Genomic DNA, 27,123 nt, shown 5'->3' with positions numbered 1-27,123 from the left:
CGTAACTCAAACTCGGCTCCTGTCTCAGCTCGCCTCCTGCCACAGCTGCCAGAGCCGCTGCTAATTAGTCTGTTCCGTGGAAGTGTAGACGATGCATGTGTCTGCGTATACATATGCATATATCTGCATGCCATTTACAGCACACCTAGAAATAAATCTAGTTTTCAAGTGACGGCGTGGATCGAAGTTAATTACCCCTCTGGTACAGAACTAACTTCGTAATCATGTTATTTTACTGAAGGCAATTAACTGAGTTGGTTCGCCCTGCATCTCTTCTAAGTCACTTGTAAGGACCGCGCCATTGCATGTTCTGCTGCAGAAAGCTTTGCCAATCGTTTCCTGCTGTCGGGGATGAGATCTAGCACATAAAAAAGACAATAATCATACGTGTGTGTATGTAAGATAAACACGCAGACATGCCTAGTCTCTGTGTCCTCTGATAACGTTACCGCGGTTTTGGTTGGGAGATTTGGGGAAGAGATGAGAGTCCAAGGGCCGGCTGGGTCATCTTTCTTTGTAATGCGGAAAAATTAACTCAACCGCACCTGCCTAGTCCCGAGAGAGCTGGGCGGCCCATCTGGTCAGGCTACAGCTCTGCTGCAGAGAAAAGGCTGCTCGCTAAGGCTTCCCCGCCGCCGGGGAGCGCGGACCTCGGGTCTGGGCCCGGCTGGGGGTTACGGTTCAGAGCAGCGCAGCGGACGCGCACTCTTCAGACTGCTGCCCGAGTCAGGAGGCTGGCGGAGCCTGGGCCGGGCGGAGGGAGGGCGAGCAGGAGAGAGGAAGGGGTGAGGGGAGTTGACCTCTACGGGCGGAGCCCTCTGCACAGCGGGCAGGAGGCGGCGGGCGCGGCGGCTCTTTTCTCGGCGTCCCCTACGGCGCGGTCCGCGGGAGGGAAGGGCCCACTCCGGCCCCGGTGTCCGAGGAAGGGGGGATGATCCGCCACCGCGGCCCCGGGGCGGCGTCGAGCTCGGCTGTGGCTGCAGAGGCCGCCGGGAGCCGGTCTAGCGCGGAGACCCCAGCACGCGCCCCTGAAAAACAGAATCACAGCGCAGAATTAGAGAGGGGGGCTGCAGGGAGGAGGGGGAGGCTGGGGAGGAGGGACAGGAGGCGGGAGGGAGCAGGCGAGGGAGATCAGGTGACGGCAGGACGGGAGCCCAGCCGGCGGGCCGCGACCTCCGTCCCCAGGCTTCAGGCTGGGCGCGGAGGGGCCGGCGGCGCGCGAAGCCCGAGGCGCGCAGCCCGGGGGGCGGCGCGGTGGAGGTGCGCGCAGGTCCCGGCCGCGGAAGCCGCGAGACCGGGGGCCAGACGCTGCGGCACCGCCGCGGCCCGAGAAGGGATTTCGGCAGCTGCAACGGTCAAAACGCGTCCGCAGAGGGTCCTCCGGTGCAGTCCAGCCGTCCCCGCATCCTGTACCCCCTTTCCCCCCGCTTCTCCCCTTCCCTTCCGACCACACTCTGGATCCGCACTCTCCAATCCCCACCCCTTCGTGGCTCAGTACCCTGCGAACTGCAAGACCGGAGAGTCCCAGCAAGAAAATCGAAACGATCGATGCGAGAAAGAATTACATATACCCACAGCCCTAGAAATCCGAAGCAGAAAGACTTGCTAGCCCTGCTCAAACCTGCAGAGGACCAAAGCGTTTTCAGTCGCTGCTGAGCGCGTTCTCGGAGGAAAGAGGAGGCTGAGAGGCTTCCGTGGTATAAGGTGCTTTAGGGTGGGAGGTGGGCGTAGGGAGGGGGTGGATCGGAGCGGTCCGGTCTTTCCCCCTCGCTTGCTGATCCAGAATTAGGGATTAATGGCTCGCTCCAGCCAAACAAATAAGGCATCTGCCTTCAGCGCAAGAGGATTACACGGGCTGCTGACGTCACCAGTCAGACAGATGTTGGCTCCCAAAGTCCTGAGCAGCTCGCTGTGTCCTTGAAACCAAAGAGCCGCAGAAGGCGCTCAGCCCCCAAGAGCTGCGCCTGGGTACAGCAGAGGACGAGCACCCTGCCCTTGCCTCTACACCCCACTGGCACCGACACAGTGGCCCAAAGACAGCCCCCTAAGACGTCGCGCCCCCAGTCTCCCCAGCCCTTTTCTCACAGCCCTACCGTCAATGCTCAGGCTCGCTCAAGGCAGGTCAAAGTCACCATTCTCGGTTGCCTCTCCCTAAAATGGAGACAAGAGCCCACACTTTCTGGACATCTCATCTAGATCCCTAATTCTAAGCTTTTGGGCTCTTGTTCCCTCGCACATAGATGGCCAAGTAGCAGCAAAATAAGCACCTTAGGCCGGACAGAGCCCACGCTCCAGATGAGGGGCGGCTTCTTAATTACGTGCGCAAGCAGCAGAAGCAGGGCTTACTTATCTGCATCTCCTCGTCTCACCCCGCCGCCAACCTTTCTCCAGGCCAAGGTTTAGGTTTATGTTTAATCTTATCACGAATGCCATTTGGGACTAATGTGCCTTTCTAAACAATGACCCTCTCCCAACCGAGGTCCGCGTCCCGAGCAGAGCCCTGGGCCACCACTCGGTGTGCCAAGGGGACCTCACCATGGTCCTGATCATTGCATTTTCTTTGCAAGTACTTTGAAGACATTGTCAAAAAAAAAAAAAAAAAATGTGTGTGTGTGTGTGTGTGTGTGTGTCCAAAATATGTCTAGCACCTAATTTTAAGAATCTATACATTCAGGTAACTGCAGCTTTATTCTATAGTCAAATCCAATGAGTAAAGATCAAAAATTAATTTGTAAAACCTAAACTCTCTTGAATTTGATGTCGTTTTAAATTTTAAATTTAATTAACTATAAACTATTTTATTTTTTCACACCTGCGTATTATTGTTGCTTTATATGATTCCCCAGGCCTCTACAAGTCACACTGAAGTCAGGTTATGAAATAAGCCAAAAGACACATGGAACTGGAAATTTAAATGAGCAGTTTTGAATGTGTTATGTAATCCACAAATGAAATGGCTTTAAATGAAGTTCAATTCTGGAAAGGAATAAAGGCAATTCATACAATGTAGGAAACAAAATAAATTGATCTCCAACACAGAGCCACACTGAACCAACCCTGTGCCCCAAACCAAATGAATATATATGGAAAAGATCTGCGATTTTCTTAGAAAAAGGTTTGCCGACAACACTGCATTGACGATTATATATTACAATCCTAAACAGGAGTAGAGGAGTAGCTGGATTATATCTCCATTCATATCATTCCTGTCTATCAAAGTGGCATTTAATTTTTCCAATTCTATGCATTTAGAAATTCAGTCGCTGATAAAAATCAATTGAATTTATTCCAGTGTCATTCAGCTAATGCCAGCCTAAAAGAGTAACATTTCTGTATCCTCACTCTGTTTCAAGGCCTTGTAAGAAACAGCCCACGTCTTAAAAGGACAGATTTGAACTTGTTATTTACCAGTAACAAAAGGTAGACCTCCTCTTATCTTAATTGGATAAATAACATATACTATTTGAGCAGGGTATATAAGTCATTGTTTCTTTGAAACTTGGTAGAATAAGTTTGAAATGCCACAATCTAAAGGAATCTAATTCCTTCTAAAAATCATAAAGATTGCTTTTGTCTCCCAACATGTTTTGAATGTAAACCTCCATTCTGCTTCCACAGAATTTTACAAGAGTTCTTTTATGCTCAGTGATTTCATATTAGTTCGCTGTCCATGGTCTTGATCCACATGAAGGGAGGTGCTAGTGGTGCATTTTGAAAAATGTAAATCACAATGCTTCTGCACCAATTTGATGCTGTAACATTTTAAGATAATGTCAAGAGGGGAACATCTATAGGCTTTAAGTTCTCTCTTCCATTCCAGTTGTTTTCATTTTTCTATATTTGCCACCAAATTTAGAGTACAGGAAGCAGATGGGGAAAGTTTGCATCTTGAGCTGATAAAATCACCACAACTTTTAGGGGTCCAAAGAATGGTAGTAAATAGGAAATAGTATTTTTCAACCTGCAATTTTGTTTTGCTTTGGTTTTGATTTCAAAAATGTAAGGCATCCTTGTATAGGCATCCTTGTCCACTTTTACACATGGTTTAACAAGTGCAGAAAATTTTACAAAAATGACAAATTAAGAAAAAAGGCCAAACAACAACCTTCTCAATTCTCTCTATAGATAGATATAGATATAATCACACACATATATGCACATACAGAAGCACTAAGAGTATTACACTAAATCCCTTCTTTAACACCCTATAATTTTTTTCTTGTGAAGCAAAGGAGGCATATGGTCTAGTAGTTAAGGCTGCGTAATAATTCCTTCTGTCCAAAATAACGTTTCACCTTCGGTTTAAAAAACAAAAGATTGACCTGGCAGAGTAACATTTAACCTCTCCTGGGGGTTCCTTGAGGGGGTGAAAGAATAAAGAAAAAACTTTCCTCCTTCCTCCAAACACTTAAGTGTCTTTTGTCCTTTATCTTTCCCTTCAGATTATCAGGAAAAGTATGGTATTTATATATATGTATATAAACACACATAAACAGACACTTATTTTCCGAATCCCTGAGAGCCACTGCGGATCTTTGAAGGGCATCGACCTGCACAAACTGGTCATATTTTTGTTTTGATACAAGTATCCCAACGGTAAGAAAACAGGCTCCTGCCCAATCTGAGGTCGGTACCCACCCCAGGCCACGGGGCCGAACTACAGCGATTCACACTTTTCCGGGCAAGAGAAGGCTACTTTCCGAAGAAGTCTTTAGAACTTGGAAAAATCCTTGTACCGGAAGAAAATGGCCTAAACACAATAGGACTCGCCATTTTCTCCTTGTGAAGCACAAAGCGCTTGGCGCTGCCCGGCACACAAAGAAAGCGTGAGCCCGCGGAATTCTTGCACATTTCCAAGAGGCCAAAAAAATACCTCCCCCAGAACCACAAATTCTCCCGCCTGGGCGCTCTGAGACACACTCTCCCACCCTCACTCAGCCCCTGTCACCAGAGGATCCTTTATTTGAGGTGTAGAGAGAAGACCCATCTACCTACGAAGGCGCGATGTTAGCTAGCCAGCTAACCCCGGCAAGACTAAGTCCCACAAACGGAGGGCCCGGGCCAGCGGCGGCCCCAGACACCATTCCAGGCCGGGGGTGCTGGCATTCCCTTCCTCCTCCTCCGCCTCAGATCTCTCCTTCCAATTCCATCCCGTCCCCCCGGCACGTCTGGTAGTCCAGGAGCTTAAGGATCTCGGTGACCTGATTTCCATCCCCTGCCAGGAACCAACCTTGCAGCCCGGAGCCGGGCGCGAGGCTCTCGAGGATGCTCGCTACGCGGGAAGCCCTCGGCTCGGCGCCTCCCGCCGTCCCCCGCCCGCCGCTCCAAGTCGCCGCATCCAAGACAGCCAGTGCCCTGCTCTGCACGCCCACCACGGGCGGAACACTTATCCCGCTCACGTGCGGAAAGTGCAAGCTTCGAGGACAGCCCTGGGAATAAAACCACCAAAACACAACCGGCGCCCCCGACTCACAAAGCGAACCCTCTCCATCCCGCCGGCGACGCGGAGCCGGGCTACCGCAGGAAAAGATCGTACTTACAGCCGGCGCGCGTTTGGGTAATCCGCGTCTCAGCCTGTTTGGTTTGTTTGTTTGTTTTCAAAATATATACACATCTCTAGGTACTTGATTTTCCACATCTTCCGCCGTTGAGAAGGAACGAAAACAAAAATCTTGTAGCCTAGCGGGGATGGGGGAGGGGGATGGAGATTTTCATTGTCTACGCTCTGCACATGCAGCCCAAGGAAAGACGCTCATTGCCGTGTGGGGCTGCTTCTACTTTCTGCTTGAAATTCAGAAGCTTTCAATGCAGGAAAGCGGGGGTTTGGTCTCCCTGCCTCCCTCCCTCTGCGTCCCCTTCTCTCCCTCTCGCTCTCTCTCTCCCTCTCTCTCTCTCTCTCTCTCTCCTTCTTTTCCCTCCTCTCCCCTCCCTCTCTCTTCTCCAGCTCGAAGTCTCAGTCTCTGTCTCCCTCTCTCTCTCTCTCCCTCTCTCTCTCTCTTTTTTTCAAAAGAGGGCAGGTCGCTTCCTGCATCCCAATGAGTTAAATCACTCACTTACTTCTCATGCATCAGCAGCCTCTTTAACAACCCGAGGGCTGCAGGCACAAAAGAGCATTTAGCTGCCTCCAATTTGTGTAGAAGGCCTGTCCTTAATTTGTTTTTGGAATATAATTAAATCATGTATTTCACGTAATATGAAAATACCAAGTTCCCAACTTTAACGAATGAACTGTTAATGGTAACCTTTGAAAATATACCCCCCCCTTCTCGTTGGTGCCCTTAGAAAGGGCCTAGGACGCCCCAGAAATGGAGAGGCCAAGGGTTTGGGCCCAAATCTACCCGCCCCTCCCCCATTTCACACGTCAAGGTCATAGTCGTCTGATTTCCCCCCATTGATTTAAAATGGAGCCTTTTTAAAATCAACCCTTTGCCTTGGAAAGGAATTAAGTCTTTTTGTGGTGTGGGAAGAGCTGAAGGATTAAATAAATAAATAAATACATCCTTAATCTGAAATACACACGTAAGCAGAATCAACTGTGATCAGACGTGGGGATGCGGTGGGAGGGAGGAGGAGGGGGGAGGCTGACACCATGCGAGGGTGTGTGGTTTTCACTCTCCCCTCCACCCGGCCTGGAGACTTCTGAGGGTCTCTCCGTTTTGCTCGGGTTTCTTCCGGAGGTTGAGTGGGCCTTACCAGGCGACAGGGCCGGCGCCTCTATCCTTCCTCTCTCTCTCTCCTTTCTTTCTTTTTAAAAAGCCCTCAGAGAGTCTCTGAGGGGTCCAGATCTTGTGGACACCACCCAATGGTCGGGGGGGGGGGTCGTGTGTATGGCTCCCCCTCCTCTAAAGGGCTGAGACACAAAGAGCAACTCTGCCTTCCTGCAGTTTCTCTTTCAGAAAAAACCCCAGGCCCGGCTATTGTTCATCCTCAATGAAGGGGGTCGAGGGTGACAACAGAGAGCCCTCCTCTTACCCCCCACTCACCACCCACCTCCTCCCTCACCCCACCCACGGCCACTGCTCAGGAGACATCTGGGCATATTTTCTTGCTCCTGAGATCCCTGTCTGGGCGATCATGAGATCCAACATCACTAATATCTTGGTTATCTTCTTTGTATTTTCTTCAGCAATATTCCCTTAAGTCGTCAGCCCCCGCCTCCTGGCCCCCCATTTTGTGGTTCTAACAGCGCTTGTTCGGAAACATTGCACTCGGATACCGGAGAGGTTCGGGCTGCAGATAACAGCGCGCGCCGTTCCATCGAAAGGGAATGGAACACTATATCTCGTCACCTCCCGCCTCTGAATATTCACCCTTACACCTTACATCACCCTGGGGTTTTGAGTAAGGCCATGTTTCACCCCGAACATTTATCAGACCGGACTCTGCGGCCTCTGCTGTCGCAGGAGGACGCAAAGGCCTCCAGCACCCGGCTGACATCTGCTTGGGAAAAATTCAACAATACCCCCCAACGGGGTCTCTTGCAAAAAGTGAAAACCAAAAATGAAAGATGATTTTTAGAAGACGGAATATATATACTAAAAATACTGGGTTTGGGGGCTCAGATTACCTAAGATAGAACATCTCTTCGGTTGAGCCCAGACCGAAGGCCTCGCTGTACGGGTGTTTTACTAGCGGCGAGAAACGACGTTCTCTTTGGAGACACTAGAAGGAACGCGCTTCGTCCCCCCGCCCTTTATCTTGCACCGGATGATGCTCATTCTATCCGTTTCCACTTTATTGACCTGGGATGTGGGGCTGTTAAAAGATCGGCAACTTCTTGCCAAAGCTTGAAGGAGGCAGGGTCACGCGGTGCGCACAGCATCCGGCCCCTGGGAAGATGCGGCTCTGTCCTCTGCTTAGCCAGAAGGGTGTGCTCTGTGAGGTGACCGCCTCAGACGATCCCGGTGGGCCCCGAAACCGGCAAATCCCCCACCCCCGCCCCGGCTCTAGCGATGCCAACTTTGCCTCATCTTTCCGGGTCCTGGAATTTCAGCCTTGTCGGTGGGGAGGCCTTAGGAAGAGACCCAGGCTGCGGGGGCCTTTCCTACTCATGGGCCGCTCCTTTGCCCGCGGGTTATTCTAAGTAGAGACCGCAAAGAAAAAAAGCTAAAGAGATCAGAGGAGAATGCTGGAACATTCGCCCGGGCCTTTCACCCTCACCCCAGATGGCTGGGCCGGGACACCTGCAAAGCAGCCCGCAGCCGCCGCCTCCGCGCAGCTCTCCCGACGCGGGCCACAGTGCCGGATCAAATAAGGTCATCTAACATCCTGGGCCCAGGGATCGCTCAGTCCCCCGCCCAAAGAACCTTCCTCTGGGCACATTTCGGTGACTTCGGAGAACAGAGCTTCCGATCCCCGCCTCCCGCCATCGGCCCAGAATTTGAGCGGGCGACTCCTTTCCGGCCCCGGGTTTTTTTTTCGCTTTTGCCAGGCGCGCAGTCCTCCTCCTGCCCTGCGCATCTCGTCGTCCGGGCTCGGAGCATATGAAAATGTAACCCAACTCGTTGCCAGAAGTTGTTGCTAATTAGTGGATAATAAACTTCTGTAGCCAGGGCACAAAAGTCTTTTAAAAGTGCAAAGGTGTTCTTTGTTATGGCATCAGAAAAGGGATTAGCATATCAATTGGACTGGGGGGACCGGACAATGAGCCCTCCTCCCCCCGCGCGGCCCTGAGCTCGTCGCCCGCCGCCGCCGCCGCCGCCGCCGCCTCCACCTTCTCCTCTTCCTCCTCCTCGTCTTCCTCTCCCAGCTCGGGGAGCTGTCAAGGAGCGACCGGCGAGCGCAGGGCGGCGGGCCGGGGCCGAACGGGCAGGCGCAGTGCGAGCTTCCCGCCGCCCACCAGGCCGCGCAGCCTGCGCGGCCCCTCGCCCTCGCCCCGCGCCCAGGCGCGCGCCGGGGCGTGCGGGGGCGCGGAACCCGAGCGGGGCAGGTCCCGGCGGCCGCGAGGGCGGGGACCCGGCCTGTCCCGGGAGGCCGGCCTCGCGCAGCCCCACGCGGCGCCCCCTCCCCGCCTTCGGCTCGGGTCCCGCGAGCCCGCGCCCTCTGCCGCCCACGGGCCGCGCGACCCCCCAGCGGACTTTCCACTCCTTTGGCAACGGGGAGCCGCCAGCTCCCCACCCTCCTCCGGCGTTATCTCGGCCGACCCGCTGACCTCCCGACCTCGCCTGCACGCGTCGGGCGGTGCGCGAGCATTCGCGACGAGCCCAGGCCCGCGGTCTCGACGCAGCCGTAGCTTCGGGGGCGGCGGGTTCGCGCGGCCCGTCCCGGGGTCGGGGTCGGGCCGCCCGCCCGCTCGGGGGCCGCCCAGGCGAGGCGGCGGCAGGGGCTCCGGCCCAAGCAGGCCCGGCGAGTCTCCGCGCGGCCTGGCCTGGCCCCGCGCCCCCGCCCCGAGCCGACGGGAAGCTTAGGAAGGCGGCCCCGGGCCGGGTGCAGGAGAGCAGAGCAGAAGTAAGTCTCTCGGAGACGGAGACGCGGCCCCGGCCCCCTGTCCCGTCGCGACCTCGCCCGGCCTCGTCGGCCCCGGAGCGCGCCCGGGCAGGGAGGGTCGCCCGGGCCTGCGGGGCCGCCCGGCTCTCGGGAGCAGAGGCGCGGAGCGTGGCGCGGGGAAGAAAGGCGAGCGGGGGGAAGGCGCAGCGACGGCGCGCCTTGCTGGCCGGCCTGGAGGGGCCGCGGGCCCGGCCGCCTGCCCGCCCGCCCGCCTCTCCGCCCCGAAGCCCCCGCCGCCCGGGCTACCCCGGTGAGGAAACGTCTTCTTCTCCCCTCCCCCCTCTCGCCTGTCTCCCTAGAGGCGGCTTCCGTCCTCTAAATGCGTTTCAAAAAAAAAAAAAAAAAAATCTCCGGGGCTCTCCTCTTTCCACCCCGTCTCGCCTCCCCGGACACTGGTGTTTGGCGAACAAGCGCCAAACTCACACAAGTTTCCCCGAAAAGCAACGGCTCTAACTGCCGTGAGGAAAGATGTCGGGGAAAAACGTGGAGGTCGGTGTTTCCCTAAATGCAAAACATCAGAGAGGGATCTGAAAGGAGCTTTACTTTCCCTGCGAAATCTCCATTGTTGCTTGGCGAACAATGGGAGCCTGGGCGACTGTAGGGCTGTGAGGCTGAATAGGCGATCCGCGGGATGTGTGCGGGTCAGTGCTTGGGGTCCCGGGCCGAAAGCCCCTTTCTCAGCTTGCCACAATGAACCAGAGCAAGCTTTAGTCTTTACTGGGTCACCGGCCATCCTCTATTATTCAACACTTCACAACAAAAAACACTTATTAATCAGCGCTGACCAGCGGCCCCTTCTGAAACAAGAGAAGAGGGGAGAGAGGGAGAGAGAGGGGTGAAAAGAAGATTGAGAAGCCCTGGACAGATCTTTCTAAAGCCAGAGCAACCATAGGGTACTTTCCTCCAGTGGCCAAAGTTTCTCTGACACAACAAAGTTTCTAAGCAGGCCACGGAGACCTAGATTTCTCCTCGTCTGCCTTCCTCCCCGTCTCTTCCTCTGAAGAGGTTGGAGACTTTGTTGCGAGGAAGGATGGCTTTAGGTCAGATTGCTAAAGCCTGATCTTAAAGATCTAGTCGCTCTTGGAAGATAAGCCTGTTTCCCAGCTGGGCCTCCGCTCTGGAGATGGCGCAAGGAAGACGGTCCAGCTCTGCTCTGGGCACCCTGCTGATGGATGAGGTGTCAGGCCAGTAGTCATGTGAGGACTGGTTTCCAAATGGTATGAGCAATAGCCAAATGTGGTACTTTTTGGTGATACTGAATGCAATCTGTAGATTTTCTTCTTCATCATGTTTCAGTCCGGATGTCTGAAAAGACTAAACTTGCTTGCTAGAATGAAGAGGAACTGATGATTCCCGTGCTTAGACAGGGATTTAAGGGAAAGAATGTGATGAGTAGTTTTAGGGAAGAAAATGGTTCAAAATGTTCCATACCACGAAAATCAGTGGGTTCTTTGTTCAAGTTTGATAATCTTTACAGAGCTTATTTGATGTTTGTAAGCTAATTGTATTTCTTTCATTTATCTGGTTACGGGCTTATTATGAACACATGCTCAGGCATATATGGACACATATACATCAAAGTGAAATGCTACCTACATCAGCTTTATGGATGAATTTAATCCATTTGGAACTCAGCTAGACATTTTTGATGGCAAAAATTTGTCGCCTTTTGATTTGGAGTTGGAAGCCAATAGTTCTTGGTGTTTCTGTCTGTTTTACATTACTCAGGTTGTAATTTAGCCAAGTGAGCAAAGCTCTTTTGTAATGGCTGATGTGTATAACTGAACAGAGGCAGCAGATATTGAATCTTGGTGGTCAAAAGACATAAGACAATTATTTTCCTAAAGAAATAGGAGTGAATGTCAAAGCAGTATTCTTTTTAAGTTTAAAATTTCGTTTGTGTGCACTTTTGGATTCCTGAGTGACATAACTAACCATTTCCCTTGTTATGATTCAAAGAAGACTTTAAACCCAGAAAATGTATGGATGGGGGATTGTGTCTTCAGCAAATTAAGCTGTAGAACTAGATGGCTTGGTAATGGAAGCAAGAATGCAGAATTACTTTGTAGCAAACTACAGTGGTATTTACCAGAGTTTATGCAGTAAATGCAAAAAATGGGTTGCAAGGTTTGGTCTCAGGAAGTGTTTTACTTAGATGCCTACTATTTGAGATTGGCTTTTTTATGTAGAAAATATTGTGTTACTCAGATTTTGCAGAGCTCAACGCTTCTTGCAATGGAGTAATCAACTGTTATCTGAATAATTTAAAGCCTGGGATTAAAGGCCTTGGAGTTGAATGCTGACAAGCTCTCACATGTAGGCAGGGGAAAGTTTAGTATTCTTCTCTTTCTGTATATACTTTGAAAATAATTTGGTCATGTGTGGTGAATTATTTTTAAAATGTATGCATAAGAACAATGAATAATTCTTTCACAAATTGTTTTCCAAATGAGCAAATAAGGTTGTTCAGGAAAAGAGTGGGAATCTTTCTAATACCTAACAGTGTGTCACCTAAAATGGAATGTTTTAAAAGGACTATTCTATAAAAAACATATTTGCCAAAGAAAGCTCCACTCTCTCAGAAAAGTGTTTAGAGGGTGTGGATACAGAGAATATATTCATTCCACAAATCCATTCGCGGGACATGACAATTTTATGTCATATTTTTCCTTTCAGTATTTTGGTTGACTTCCTAATTTGCTTAAGGGAAGCATTGTTATATGTGTGTGTGTATTTTTATTTGTAAACTGAAGGTATGTACTAAATGGGACTGATCATTCACAGATTATCTTCTGAGTGAGTTCTGTTGAATAAGCAGATAGTCGAGAAAAGCTCTAATCTTAATATATAATACGTTGAATGTGCATATATATCATCACACAGCACATCATGTTAAAACATATTTATAGACTCCAAATACTTTTCTTTTCTTTCTTTCTTTCATTTTTTTTTTGGCGGGGGGCGGGGGTGCTAAGAAATTAACTAAATAGCTTTGTAATGACATCCCCTTAAACATACCAGTGAATTTGTATGGAAATTGGAATAGCTTCCACATTTGTCAAAGGAGAAAAGAATAATACATAAACATTATTTTCAGCAAATGTTTAAATAGAGAAATGTTATTTGTTGGTATTATTTACCACGGAAGCAATAATTATTAAATTTAACATATCTCTATGAAATCATTATTCCAAAGTACAGTTATTCAGTAGTGTATACATATTGTTACATTTTTTTAAAAAAGAAAATACATCTGTAAGAAGAACCTAAAGATTGGATCATAGATTTAACACATCATAAAAATTACTTTGTAAATAGCTAAGTCATCTATATCCTGGAAATTGTTTTTGCCTTAAAAAATCCATCTGGACATTAAAAAAATGGCACATTTAAAAAACTCTCAGGCTCCAAAAGAAACAAATATCTTGATAGAACTTGTGTATCTTTATCGAAATGAAGGTTAGGTGGCAAAGCCTGTGGTTATAAAATGAAAAGTATATGCAATCTGAAATGTTTATTTTGAAACATATTTCAGTTTTTGCATTTATTCTTCCTGATAGATGCATATAATTCAGACACTTTTCCATCTTAACAGAATTTGTCAAGTTCAGTTCAGATTTATATCCACATGATCCGATAAAGTATAGTATCAATAGGTTATCATGAAGTGTAAATGTAAAGTCTACCAAATGTTGCTTTGATACATGCTACTTTTTCTTTTATCTAAAAATCAATCAATGCAGTTTTTCATGATAGAAGGTAAAAAGGAGCTGATAGAAATTTGACTTGCCCCCTATGATTTGCCCCGTTGCCAGAGAATTCTGGTTAGTTGTATAGATCTGACTTCTGTGGGGAGACTCAACCTGGTACTTATTTATTTATAAACTTCCACCTCACTAGAGATTCCAAGTTATATTTAGGAAACTAGAACCTCACATGATTTGTGTTTATTTGATTCTTCGATTTAAATACTTCATGAGTACCCCAAAAGTAATTTTTAATGGAAAATTTTCATTAGGTTTACATGTATTACATCTAAACATCCCTGATGTATTTCTGTACATACCAAGACATGACATCTCACTTTTTGGAAACAAAAGAAAATCAAGCTTCTGAATGAAACTACCCCCCCCTCCAATTATTTCCACAGTTCTTCTTAGTTTAATATTTCCTTCAACTAATTGCATTTTGATACATATGCTATAAACTCCATTTTGACTTACACAACAATTTTTCATCCAGAAATCTATCTGCTTATATAACCATTTGTGACAAAGCAGAGTATTCTAGAGAATTTCAGAAAAGGCACCTAAGATATGTGTGTGTGTGTGTGTGTGTGTGTGTGTGTTTAAACCACTTTAATTTCAATGGTTTATGGATGTTTATGATAAGTTTGAAAGGAATTATTCAGCACTCTCTTCCTTTATGGTAGTTTTTAAAAAATGAAAGCTAAATTTTAGAAATACCTACAAGATAAAAAACAAAATGAAACACTTCTATATTTGGATTTTTTGCCCTGGTAATCAGAGACCGAGACTCTAAGTTTGATACAAGTTTTCTTTCAATTAAGGAGGCTCTTTGGAGATGCTATAGGACACTAGCTATGCTGAGATTATGGGAAAGAGCTAAGATGCTTTTGTTTGTTGTGTTTTGTGTTTTTATGGATCAGAATGGAGCTCCACATCCTTGCACTCCTCCAGCGCCCCTTGTATGTTTTATTGCTTTTTGTGGGAAAACTAGTGGGAGCAGGGGTGTGAGACAGGAGGAGGTGTGGGCAGCTGAGTCTGCGCATCAGGTAGACTTGGTGTGGTGCTGCTCATGGTACTGAACCAGTCTCGTGTGCCAGGAAAGGATCCATCTTTCAAGCTTTTCTCTCTCTGTCATTCTCCTGCCTCTCCACTCAAAGCGCCTAAGAGATCCTAGGAAAATTAAGCTCTCACAAAAATCATTTGTTCTGTACCTGACGACATGGGTATCAAGAGGCAGGAGAGTGACTCAGGTCTCACATCAGGATTGGCCCTTTGGAGTTCATGCTAGTCTGCAGCCATATAATGTTATGTTTTGTGTATGTGCACGATGTTTTAGTTCCCAGTAGTTTACATGTACATTGCAGATGCATGGATTCCATATTTAAAATTAAAACCCTAAAAACGAGAACATTTGCTTGAACATATTTTGTAAGAAAAAAAGCATTAGAAGAGAAAAGGTCTTAGCTATGGGGAGGGAAAAAATACATAGCCATGAAAAGAGATAATTGCACTGCATTGCAACTAGCTTTAATCAAACTCCCGTTTTCTGAAGACCACAGTTAACTGATGTTTATGAACATCTCAAGAGTTTTTCTAGATACTCTGGATTCTTCTAAAAGGTAGCTTTTATAAAACCAGCCAGCTGAAACTCAGTAATATCTCAGCTGCTTTTTATCCCAAGGTGGTTTCAGTGATCCCCTGAGACTCAGGGATGAACAGGTTTCTTTGTGCATATACATCGCTGCAGAGTCTAGCCGGGACGAGTCGCTCAGGGGCCACCTGGGAGGAATTGAGATTGTGCCTCTGGGCCTGGGTCAGAAGGGCTGCTAGGCTTGACGTGACAGATTCCTTGGGCTTTTGTGAAGGACCTTGTCCTCAGGAGCAGAGCCACAGTTTCTCCAGCTGTAGAGTAATAACAATTTCATGCTTTGGTGAGGACCTGGGTTTGTTGGCATCAATCCTAATGATTCCTACAGCTTTCAAGAAAACGAGCTTTGTGATTAAGCTTTCATTCTCTCTTCCTTTCCCTCCTCTTCTGTCTCTCCTCCTTCTCCATCACTCTCTTCCCTTCTCTTCCCTCCCTCTCCTCTCAGACTTTAGTGCCACTGAATCAGCCCTGTGGACAGATGCATACTCTGCTATAGGTTTGCTTGCTTTGTTAGTTACTCTTTAAAACCTCTCAGGTGAGGGCTTAGATGAAGAGACTTTACTCAATTTTGGTCTATTTCTTTTTTCTGAACGTTCCACTCTTCTAAGAAGCTGAATGTCTTAGACTAGCGTCCTTGCTGAGCACAAGCCTCCCTCTGGTGTCTGGAGGTCAGGCCACAGGCACGGAGAATACCAAACTGCAGGTATCATGTTCATCTAGGGTGGGCTTAAGGTGGCCTGAGGTTACTGATCTGAACCATACCTCTGCCTAAGCACAGTCTCAAACCTTCAGGAACTCTCTAGGTTTTTGAAGTTTTCTGGATCTGGAAAGAAAGGGAATGAGCTGCCCTCCCTTGATAATTTTATTTTGATCATGTTCGCTTCCCTTTCTAAAGAGTGTGTGTGTGGGTGGGTGTGTGTGTGTGTGTGTGTGTATGTAAGGGGAGAGAGAGAGAGATGACAAATGATTGTAGGCATAGTTGCTGAGATATGAGAATGGCCTTAGTTTAAAGTTGGAATGCAGACACACATAAACATGGTTATCAAGGACTTTTTCGAACATCAAAAGAAGTCAAACAAACGAGGACAAATAATTCTGCAGTTTTACAATGTCTCTAGTTAGGAAATATACTTGTATAGGTGGATCAAGAGATTAAGGGGACTCAAAAATCTGAACTGCCTGGGAGATGACAGAATTGTTGGATTGTAAGAGAGGTTGTCTGTTGTGTCCCCTGATCTTTAAGACCAAGGGAAGGTGGGAAGAAGAGGGAACTGACATTTAGTCTGGCTTACTATATGTTGAACGTCCTACCAGGCTCTTTTATAGCACATTATTTCATATATTCTCACCAGAACCCATCAAGGTAAGTATTAATTTTTCTTCATTTTAGAGATGAGAAAATTCTGGAGAGTTATATAACCTGACCAGGGTCACACAGCTAACACATTTTGGAATCCAGATTAGAGTTCAGATAAGCTTGTTTCCAGAATCTGTAGTCTTTTTTTTAAGCCAGGAATATCTCACATGATTTATTTTCCTCATAATCATTCATGGCAGAAGTAAAGATTTAATCACCATGGATTTTCCCAGACTTATCTTTCTTTATATTCTCCTCCCTGTGGTTACGTTAGGCTTCGGTCACAGGGGCAAAAGCCCCTATGCTTTGCCATATACTCCTCTCGAAGGCTCTATTCTTTGGCTCAGACTGTTCAGTTCCCCCTCAGTGCCTTCACCAGGATGTTGACTTGGGCTGCCTTTTATTCACATGGGTGTGTGAACTGATGGGCCTGGGACCAAACCTACTTATACACCAATCTATACATGAAATGGCATTTTATGTTGCATTGTACTGTGAAACAGAGAAATTGGGCAAAGGCAGTAGCAAAAGCAGTTGCTTCTCAGATATTTAATTTGGGGATTTGATGATTCTTTTTCCTTCTTTTCCCAGTTCTTTAATATTTATTTTAAGAAAGCTTTTTTTTTTTGCTATCCTATTTCACATCCTAATGCACAATCAAGCCAATTAAATCATGAATCTGAACCTTCAAGGGCTTGGGCTAGTTCTTTATTGAGGTTAGGCATCATTCTGTAGCAGAATTAACTCTTTCAAGCCCTTGATTCATTATATTCATTTATTAAATGTTTGATATTTAGTGCTTAATTCTCAAAGAAAGGAAAAATAAGCGTATGTTGGTAATTTACCTATATTGCATGGAGTGTTCTAGATATGAGTATACTGAATATAATTCTCTGCTTCAGTTTTCTTATCATGAGAGTGATAATCCTTATTTTAATTGGAACTGTAAAAGTTTATTAATACTGATGAACACCTTGAAAATTATAAATAATATCAAGTACAAAAATCAAAATATAAGTGGTAAGTTAGAAAACATTTAACTTCCAGTTAAATTAATCCTTCTATTTTCTTATAGTTTCTTGTTGAAACATTAATTTTCTTTCAAGAGTCTTATGTTAAAATCTTTAAATGACTATTGCTCATATAAAAGGCTATTTCTGAAAAAGTAAAGACCTTGATGTAAGTAATCTAAGAATTCTTTTCATTGAGCTAAAAACTCAGAGGAAATTAGGTTAAAAAAGATAGAGTAGTACTTTAAAATTTGCAGTATTTTGGTGATTAAAATGATTTGGTAAATGATGAAAATATGAAAGATAGAATATTAAAGTTTAATATAGTGGCTTTTGGATTGGAATTAAACATTGGAGATCACACCAGGTATTTGCTTCAAAGATACAAATGACCTTGGAAGTTATGCTTTTGGATGTACGTTACTGTTTGTAGTACTGCTCAAAATCAAGGATTGAGGGTCACTGTGGGGAACAAAGGGAAAGAAACAATAAGGGCACTTATATGAATTCTTTCAGATTAGTACTATGATGTCAGCGGCCAAAATATTAGCCGAATAATCATTAGATCTTGAGTTTTATTTGGAGCTAAATCTCAGGTGACCCAGTATAGTTCTTTTGACTTTGATTTAATTTCTTCATCTTCATCCCCCAAATGGAGATAAAATTGCTTACTTGCAAAAGAGATAGTGAATACTAATTAATTAATGGGTTTGAACATTGCTAATAAATTCCGTTTTCTTAATTTAGTTTTCAAGGCTACGAATTCAGAAATGCTAAAGATGCAGAAGTTCTGTGTTCATATATAATATATCTCAATATTTGAGTTGTTCAAATGTGTATCTAGCAGACTCAAAACACAGATGAATTTCTTGGAGAGCTTAAAGCTCATTTTAACTAGCCGAATAACAATGGAACTCTTGGTAGAAAACGCTGAATTCTACTGGTTTTACCTATAAAGCTTAAGATGTGTGTGTGTGTGTGTGTGTGTGTGTGTGTGTGTACTTATATATTCAGTTACTTTTGTCTTTTAGGTAGAAATCTAGAAAAATATATTTGGGAAAATAAACCGCCGAATCACAATGAATCCAAACTATCTCTTATCTCCAGTTTCTGATATGTATGCAGTGTCTGAAGGCATGGCAGCATCTGCCTGTGAATTAGCAGGTATGAGTTTATACTGAGCTGGTCTATCTGACCTGCTTGACCTAATTTTAAGGAATTGTTTGAGGTTTTCAGGAAGTAACTTACCACAGTAGTATCAACTGTCCTGCGAAGTAAGTTAGACCACGTGGTAGCCTTCCAGGGTGATTGGGTCTCATATGTATGTGGTGTCTTGGAAAAGGCACTGGTCAAGGAGTCAGGAGCCCCTACTTCTAGGACTGGCTCCACCTCTAACCAACTGAATAAGGCAGGGAGCGCTACCAGTTTCCGCAAATGTGAAGTGAGTGCAGTGGGTTAACATCATGCCCGCCTTGTGCTGCAAACCAGTTCTCCCAATTCCTAGGCTGATTCCTTCCCTATTGTTTTATGCTGTGTTTCCAAAGAGTGTTTCTGTGGGCCAGGGATCAACTCCAGGCAAACTACGTGGCAGAGAGTAACGCCTGCAGAGAGCTGTGTACATATTCAACAAATACATATTGCTTGAAATACTTGATGATTAATTAACCATCTAGAGAAAGCCTGTGATCAGTGCTGATGACTAAGCCTTCATGGCAAAATAGTTAAAATTTATTGAGTAGCTCTGAAGTGCCAGGCACTCTGCAGTTTGCAGGTGATATCTCGTTTAAGCGATCATCCAGGAAACACATCTAAATCTTCCTGGAGAGTTTTGACATTATGGTATTATTGGCCCTTCTTCTCAGGAAAAGTCTTTTCTGCTGGACTTGTTTGGAGTCTCCCTCATGATGTCATTTGAAGAAATTCAGTAAAGGAAAATGGATTTGCATTGGGAGAAAGCAGGGCTAAAAATCCATGGAAAACTGAAACTAAAGCATTGAATGTATACATTGCATCTTGAAAGCTATAGCCAAGATCATATTGGAGCCAGAATCTTTCTCATCGTCCATGGTTTCTCCCCCTTTTCTGAATATTTAAATAGGCAGAAATATAGGCAGGAAGTGGTCTTTAAAAAATTTTTTTTACCATGTAAATATCTCAAGAATCCATCTTCTCCTGTCCATCCCTGGGATAATTGTTTTAGTTCAGACATCATCACCATCTCTCTCATGGAATGTTATAATAGCCTCTACCTGGTCTCCCTTCTCACCCTTTTCCAATCTATTCTCTTTTCTTGCTGCCACTGTATTTCCTAACATTCAAACTGATCATATTTAAAATTCTTTAATGGCTCTCCTTCACATCCTGTAGGGGACATTGCCTCTTTGTCACCTCCTTCCCAGGAGGAGGGTGCTACCCTATCCTCTGGGTTTCTGTGCACTTCGATACACACTTCTTTTTGCAAGTACATCTTGTGAATGTCTCTCCTATTGGTCTGTGAGTTTTCTATAATAAAACATCTTTGAAACATATTGGTGATTGGCACATTGTTAATAATTGCTGAAGGAATAAAGAATCTGGGGTTCTTGAGCTATTCTGGGTTCAACAGAGGAGACATAACATCACAGTTCATTAAAATTGCTTTTCTAATCATCATCTTGTTTGAGTCTCATAGAAAAACCCAACCCTGTAATTCTGATCCATGCAAAGGGCTTGGTTCAGCGCCTTAGAATTCCTGAGAGGCAACCTGTTTGGCCAGGTGATAGCTGGGCAGGGCCCAGAGATAACTATTTCAGGATTACTTCCCAAAGGTCTGATCCTCCTTCCTGAGGGTAGGAGTAAAGTCTTAGCACCAACGTTACCCTGAGAGTCAAAACTGAATCCCTAGTCCTCAAAGGAAACGTTTCCAGGGCTGAGCATAGGATGGTATAGGAGGGCTGCAGGAAGTGAGGGAGAGAAAACATTTCTAGAATGATCTGAATGAACATGAGTGGAGAAGGGGACAGAGAAGGAACTCTATTAGGGGCCCTGCAGAAGCTTCTCAGATCTGAAAAACCCAGAATTCTGAGACAGGATTGCCAAGTTCTGGCAAATAAAGCTAATGGCTATGGTATTCAGAAAACTTTTATACTTAGAAGAGAGCCTTTTAGCATCAAGGTATTTCTTCAGCTTTCTTACCAAATTCCTTCACTTTGCCATACTTCCTGACATGCCATGAAATAGGGACTTGTCTTTGTTAATAAGCCTCTTTTAACAGACAAATGTGCAAAAGGTATCTCAAATTTAATGTGTCCAGAACAGAGCTTTTGATTTCCTACCCCTCCCCAAACCTATCCCCTGCCAAATCCTCCCAGTTTTTCCTGTCTCAGTAAATGATATACCCATTCCCTAGAAACAAACAAACAAACAAACTAGAAGCCATCCTGGATTCCCCTTTCTCTCTCACCCCGTACCCATCCATCAGCAAACCCTATCAGCTCCACCTTTCCTAAGTCAGACCACATTTCTCTATCTTTACCACTGCCCTCTTACCCTGAGCCACTGTCATTTCCCTTTTGATCTACTGCAGTCGTTTTCGGACTGGTGTCCTTGTTTCTACTCTTGACTCTCCTGCTCCCCAGGATAGTCCATCCCCCACAGAGCTGCCACAGTGAACTGTTAACCTGGAAATAAGTCACTTCGCTCCACAGCTCGAAACCACACAGAACTTTCTATCTCACTCAGCATAAAATCCGGAGTCACACCATCTACCTACCACCTACTCTTCTAGTTCCTTCTCTTCTTTTTTCTCCCCACTTTTTCCTTTCTAGCCACTCTGGCCTTCTTGTTCATGGACCTTGTGCCTTAAGAAACTAGCGGATTTTCCTGCTTTTCATTGGTTTCTTATAAGTTCAGAGCTAAACTTATGGTCTATCTCCAGTAAGACTATGATAATATACATTTAAAAACATACCAAGAGATTTCTGGCTCAGCCTTACTTTCGTACTATTATTTTCCCTTTCTTTTTATTAATTCCAACTTAAATTTACTCCTTACTGACTTTCTTGTTGTAAAATCAATATACATGTTTATGATGAGAAAATCAGAAAATATAATAAAAATGTATAACAATATTCTTTCTTTTTTTTTTTTTTGGCTGTGTTGAGTCTTCGTTGCTGCACGTGGGCTTTCTGTAGTTGCGGCGAGCGGGGGCTACTCTTCGTTGCGGTGCGCAGGCTTCTCACTGCGGTGGCTTTTCTTGTTGTGGAGCACGGGCTCTAGGCGCACGGGCTTCAGTAGTTGTGGCACGTGGGCTCAGTAGTTGTGGCTCGCGGGCTCTAGAGCACAGGCTCAGTAGTTGTGGCGCACGGGCTTAGTTGCTCTGTGGCATGTGGGATCTTCCCAGACCAGGGCTCAAACCCGTGTCCCCTGCATTGGCAGGCGGATTCTTAACCGCTGAGCCACCAGGGAAGTCCCTAGAACAATATTCTTATCAGACTGCCCCCACCCCAATTCTCCAGTGACCTTCCCGCCATTACTTCTATTATAAAGGTTAAAGGCTTTAGCATGAGTTAAAAATCCTGGTTTCTTCTTACCTCCAGCCTCATCTCTCAACTTTCCCCTTTCACTTGGCTACCTTCTGTTCATTCTTCAGGTTTCATTGAAAACGTTAGGCTTTCTCAGATACCTCATTGGTGAGCCCTCCATCCTTACCGACTCCTAGCACTCTATTGTAAGGTGTTGCCATTGCCCCTATTGGAAGATGGGGACAGTGTCTTTCTTATTCTTCACTGTATCCACAGCTTTAGCTTAGTATCTGGCCCATAGGAAGCTCTTAATGAATATTGATGAGTGAATGAATAAATGAATGGATGAGAAGCTCTCACTCAGGGAGGGTTTTTGAAAGTATCTGTCCAGGGTTTACTCTGTACAACAGATATAGTATGAGAGGTGGGCAGGGAGTAGATGTGAATTATAAAACACTTTGAATAGGTACACTTTAGGGGGTAGTATTGTCAGAATCTTTTCCGTTGGTGGACATCCAATAAGATTCAAGATTGCCAACGCCCTCCTTCAGTAGGGGGTCTCTTCATCTTCACCTTAGTGCTCTTTGTGGGAACTGTTGAATTTAAATGCTTGAACACAATAGAATCAAACAAGAAGTTGGAGAACCAGTATGTGACCTTTGTCATCATTCTAATTTTATTGACCCTCAGTATTCATTTTATTGATCATAAAATCAATGGTGTTTTCTTTGTGTCCATAGCTGGGTAGCAAGCACTGTGAGTGTGCAGCAGATCTGTGGCTGTGTTTTCAAGCTCGGTCTCTCATCAGGATGGCAGAGATTTGGCTCAAAAGTAATCTATTTTCTGAATTAATGAAATAGCTTTTATTTGGCCCTGCCATCTTTATGGAGCAGTTAAATCTTTGCTCTAGGCAGAAGTGATGGTAACACCGCTATTTACAGAGACACAGCAATGTGCAGGGCTCAGAAATGCAGACAGTTTCAGCAAGTAGTTCATTCTAGGCTCCCTGGTCTTTCATAAAATGGTCCAAATAGTCTCTTCATATGCAGAAGGTTTTTATAAAAATGAAAAATAAAGCATCTCACATTCAGACAAATGTTATTGAAGGTGTTGGATTTGGAGGCCACTATGATGAAACTGATTTTAAATATCATTTTTTTTCCGTCAGACTTCCTATGAACACAAATTGAGTATCCCCATCCAATAAGTGGAGATTTGCTTTTTCTTTACTAAAAATAGTTATCATTTATTGAGTGCCTACCATGTATCATATAATCTTTTTGAGCCTTCAGAACAACATGATAGTTAGGTGTTTTTACTCCAAATTTACTGAGGCACTGAAGGTGCCTCAATAATAAATACCTTAAGACCAAGATCACAAAGCTGGGGTTCCACTTGTATTTCTTTGATTCCAAACTCCCTGCTCCTACCATGACAAGAATCTAGGAAGAATGGTGGAATTGTCAATGTAGAATCTAATGTATTTTAAAATGCTTAAAGGAAGCAGTTAAGAGATTTTTTTCCCTAACATGCAAATTTACACCATAAATGTATGAATGAGGCTATTGTGAAGGTAGGAGATAGTTCTTTTTCAGGTGAGGGCAGGTGCTCTGGAGAGAGAATAAGGTGGGATAAAGTTGTGAAATGCTCGTTGACTCTTAGAGCTGAAAACATTTATAAGAGTAATAAAAAAGAAGTGAGAATAGACTATAGATTCTTTGAGTCCTGTGGTCGATTAAGGAAACATGAAAAGACAGGAAGCAAAAAGCTGGGTATTCTAGCTGGCAGATCCTAAAAGCAGGCTTCGCAACAGACGCTGGTGGAGCAGCCAAAGGAAACAAGACAGAGAAGCCACAAAGAACACAGGATGCTTTGATCAGGAGAGTATGGCCCAAGTCAGAAGACATATACCAATCACGGTTCTTAAGAAGGAGATATCAAGGGTGACACTTACAAAGTGGTTATAGATACTACTCTGTAACCAGAAGCAAGAAGGCATTTTTCTCCAAGGATCATAAGGGGGAGGAGCAAAGGCAACAAGTACTGAAGTTTGATCTGGAGCTGGTTAGCAGAAGTCAGGTAGACTAGACACAGGCTGGGGTTCCATTGCCCTTCCAACCCCAAGGGCAGTGACAGCATTTAGTCTCTTGGAAGTCTTTGCTTGCTGACTGAATGGCAGATGCCAAGATAAATTAACTACAATCTCTGTCCTGGTCTCAACAAGATCACCTTGTGAGGGTAGATGGAAGAGGGAGGAAAAGAGACAGATGTGAAAGCAGATAAATCACAGCACAGCGAGTTATGTTACACCGACGTATACATAGAAGGCACTTTGGAAGCACAGAAACAGTGATGACTAATTATTAGAATAGGAACACACACAAACTATTATGCAAAGTCTTAAGTGTTTTAATATCATGTGCAAAGTGCTATATACTAGCATAGTTACAGAAGAATTAATTCTTCCCACAGGCTTTAAGGAAAACTTCATTGAACAAGGGATATTTGAGAGATTTTGAAGGGTGGGATTTTCTCCAGGTGGAGAATGAAGTTAACTACCAAGAACGAGAAGGAGGATTCTGTGCGCTTGTTCTTTCACAGAAGGATTCTAGGGATAGAACTATAATCTATTCAATCAACCAGGGAGAGACACTCAAACTGTAGACTCAACCATATTCTTCTCTTTCTTTTTTTTTTTTCTTAAAAACTTAAAGAGACATTTATTAAAAGTAGATTATTATAGTAGATCAAGTACTGAGTACATAAATATAATGTATATAATTTTTATAAACATGTTTTGTATATGATCTAAAGGATCTTATAAAATAATTATTCATGCTATAATTATTTTTATGGCTGAGTAGTATTCCATTGTATATATGTGCCACATCTTCTTTTTTAAAAATTTTTAAAAATTTTAACGTCTCTATTGGAGTACAATTGCTTTACAATGGTGTGCTAGTTTCTGCTTTATAACAAAGTGAATCAGCTATACATATACATATAGCCCCATATCTCCTCCCTCTTGCATATCCCTCCCACCCTCCCTATCCCACCCCTCTAGGTGGACACAAAGCACCGAGCTGATCTCCCTGTGCTATGCAGCTGCTTCCCACTAGCTATCTATTTTACATTTGGTAGTGTATATATGTCCATGCCACTCTCTCACTTTGTCCCAGCTTACCCTTCCCCCTCTTGTCTTTCAATTATCACTAAAATGTAAGCAGTTGCCCAGCTCCTGTGACAGTTAAGCTTATAATGATGGATTTCTTTATTGCAGAAGTGTGTTTTGTTGTGGATGTCTGTGTTTACAGGTAAAGCATAGAGGAAAACTATTGGAGCTCTGACTTCTGCAGTGGTTGTTGGAGAAAAGTGTGTGCCTCTGGTAGACGAGAGGGTCAAACATGGAGTGTGTGAATGTGTGTCTGTATGAGGGGTGGGGCAGAGCCATGGCAATGCTGGGATACTGGGAAGAGGCTGTGACTCCTTCTACTGCCTTTGGGCTTTGGATGCCTCCTGCTTGGGCACCTGTAGGAAGACTGTGCTGTCCTGGCATTTGGCTGATGGCCTTTGCGTCAGGTCCACCTCTTGTCAATAAAAGACCACGTTTTGTATGTGATGATATTCTGGCTCCCATAGAAAGGGTTAAAGGAGAGAGTCTCTTCTTTCAGAGATAGTATGAGTCTTCAAATTATTTTCTCTGGTCTAGGATATTGTGTAGAACATGTCTAGGTGGTTTACCATTGCTTCTCAACAGCTGTCCTGGGGTGGGAAAAGTCAGGCACAGTATGTACCCGAAAACTGTAGAAATGTCAGCATGTGCTAGGCTGATATATTAATTCCAATAGTGGTGATTCAGAAACACATATTGCATATACACCATATGGGCCTTAAATATTTATGAAACCTAAAAGTCAGAAAAACCATTCTTTAAATGTAAAAGTTAAAAGTCTATATAGTTTTTCATGAACTAAGTTTTAAGCATTTAATTTTTAAATTTACATGTTACTGAAAGGACACATAATTAAAAATAAAATTAATTCTTATTGATTACCTACTTTGCAAAAGACACTCTATTAGGCACTATGGAGGAATAAAAAGGATGCCCAGAATTTGTCAGATTCTTATCCTGTTCTTCTGACTTTCTATTTTTACCACCCATTGAGTGGTAATTTCTCATTGTAGGATAAGAACTGAAAAGGAGAATAGGGAAATCTCAAATCAGTCTACTCTTTGTCTTTTCCAAGCGACATGGCATCTAGGGAAAAGCAGAGCTTAGGAGGAGGTTGTAAAGCAGTGATTGTAAAGAAGGAGTCTTAGAATTATGAAAACAACACTTTTTTTTTTAAACATCTCTTCCAAGCTTGGTATGGTACTGAGTGATTTGGCATAATTTAGTCTAACAGCTCTGGGCTGGTAACACAGAAACCTGGCTTCTAGCTGTGGCTCTGAAACTAATTAGTTATATCTTAGTTTACTAATTTATAAATGAGAGACCAATTGGTTTAACCTTAAATTTGATGTTATACAGATTATCTCGCTAGCCTTTTACATGTTTACAATGGAGACTTTAGGCTACTGAGTACTAGAATCGTATCTGTTTTGACCACTATTGTATACCATGTACCTAGGACAGTTCCTGGCACGTGTGTTCCAGGAATATTTAGAATGAAGGAAGGAATAAGATGATTAAAATCTAATCTTAATAAAGAATTTCCTGACACCATCATGTCCCCCTTTTAGGAAATGTGGCTTCTATATTTATTGCATTTGGAAGAGGAGTTGCATTGACACTTGCTTTGTGACATAATTTTAATATAAATAACCCTTTACTATATTTTGGACACCCTTTATCCATTTTACTTGCTTCTTTCTATCCTCATTGTTATTCATCAACTACTTTCTATCACTCTCATCCATCTTGATAATTTCAGCTTATAGTTTGCCTTTCTACTTTAGCTCCTGTGAACGTCCTTAAAATTTTTTACTTAATTATTGGATACTTGATTTTTTTTCTTAACTTCCTCATCTTCACCTTCACTTTATGATTATTCCCATGGGATCTCATCCCCCACCTAGAATGGTTTATCTCTAATATCTTAAGATCCGTTATAATAATTATTATATCAGTAGGATTATTGTCAGTGTTTCCTTTTCTCACCAATCTTTATAAGTTGTCCCTTGAATATCCTTTCACACCAAATAACCTGATATTTACTTTTTATTTTTAAAACTCCTTTTCCCTGGGGCTATTGATTTACTTTTGAAATTTTTTGAATCCCTGTCTACTCTAGGTCCCATGACCCCTGATGAAACCTCGACGTTTTGAGAGGGCAGTCATCTTGCGTGTTTTCAGTCTTGCAGTGGACCT

The 27,123-nt window shown here is 44.4% G+C and overlaps 1 long non-coding RNA gene across 1 annotated transcript; it reads right to left on the bottom strand.

Moving 5' to 3' along the window:
- Positions 1 to 210: 210 nt before the first annotated feature.
- LOC309646802 lies at positions 211 to 8,451 on the bottom strand. Its single transcript, XR_014255587.1, has 2 exons — positions 1,622 to 8,451; positions 211 to 1,028 (listed from the first exon to the last, which is right to left on the bottom strand). It is a non-coding gene; the product is annotated as an uncharacterized lncRNA (long non-coding RNA).
- Between the last annotated feature and the right edge of the window lie 18,672 nt (positions 8,452 to 27,123).

The sequence above is a fragment of the Balaenoptera physalus genome (assembly GCF_965194825.1).
Source record: "Balaenoptera physalus genome assembly, chromosome: 17".
Classification (NCBI taxonomy): Eukaryota; Metazoa; Chordata; class Mammalia; order Artiodactyla; family Balaenopteridae; genus Balaenoptera; species Balaenoptera physalus.
Note: the sequence above shows the minus strand (reverse complement) of the source record. Positions and strands in the feature narration are given on the sequence as shown.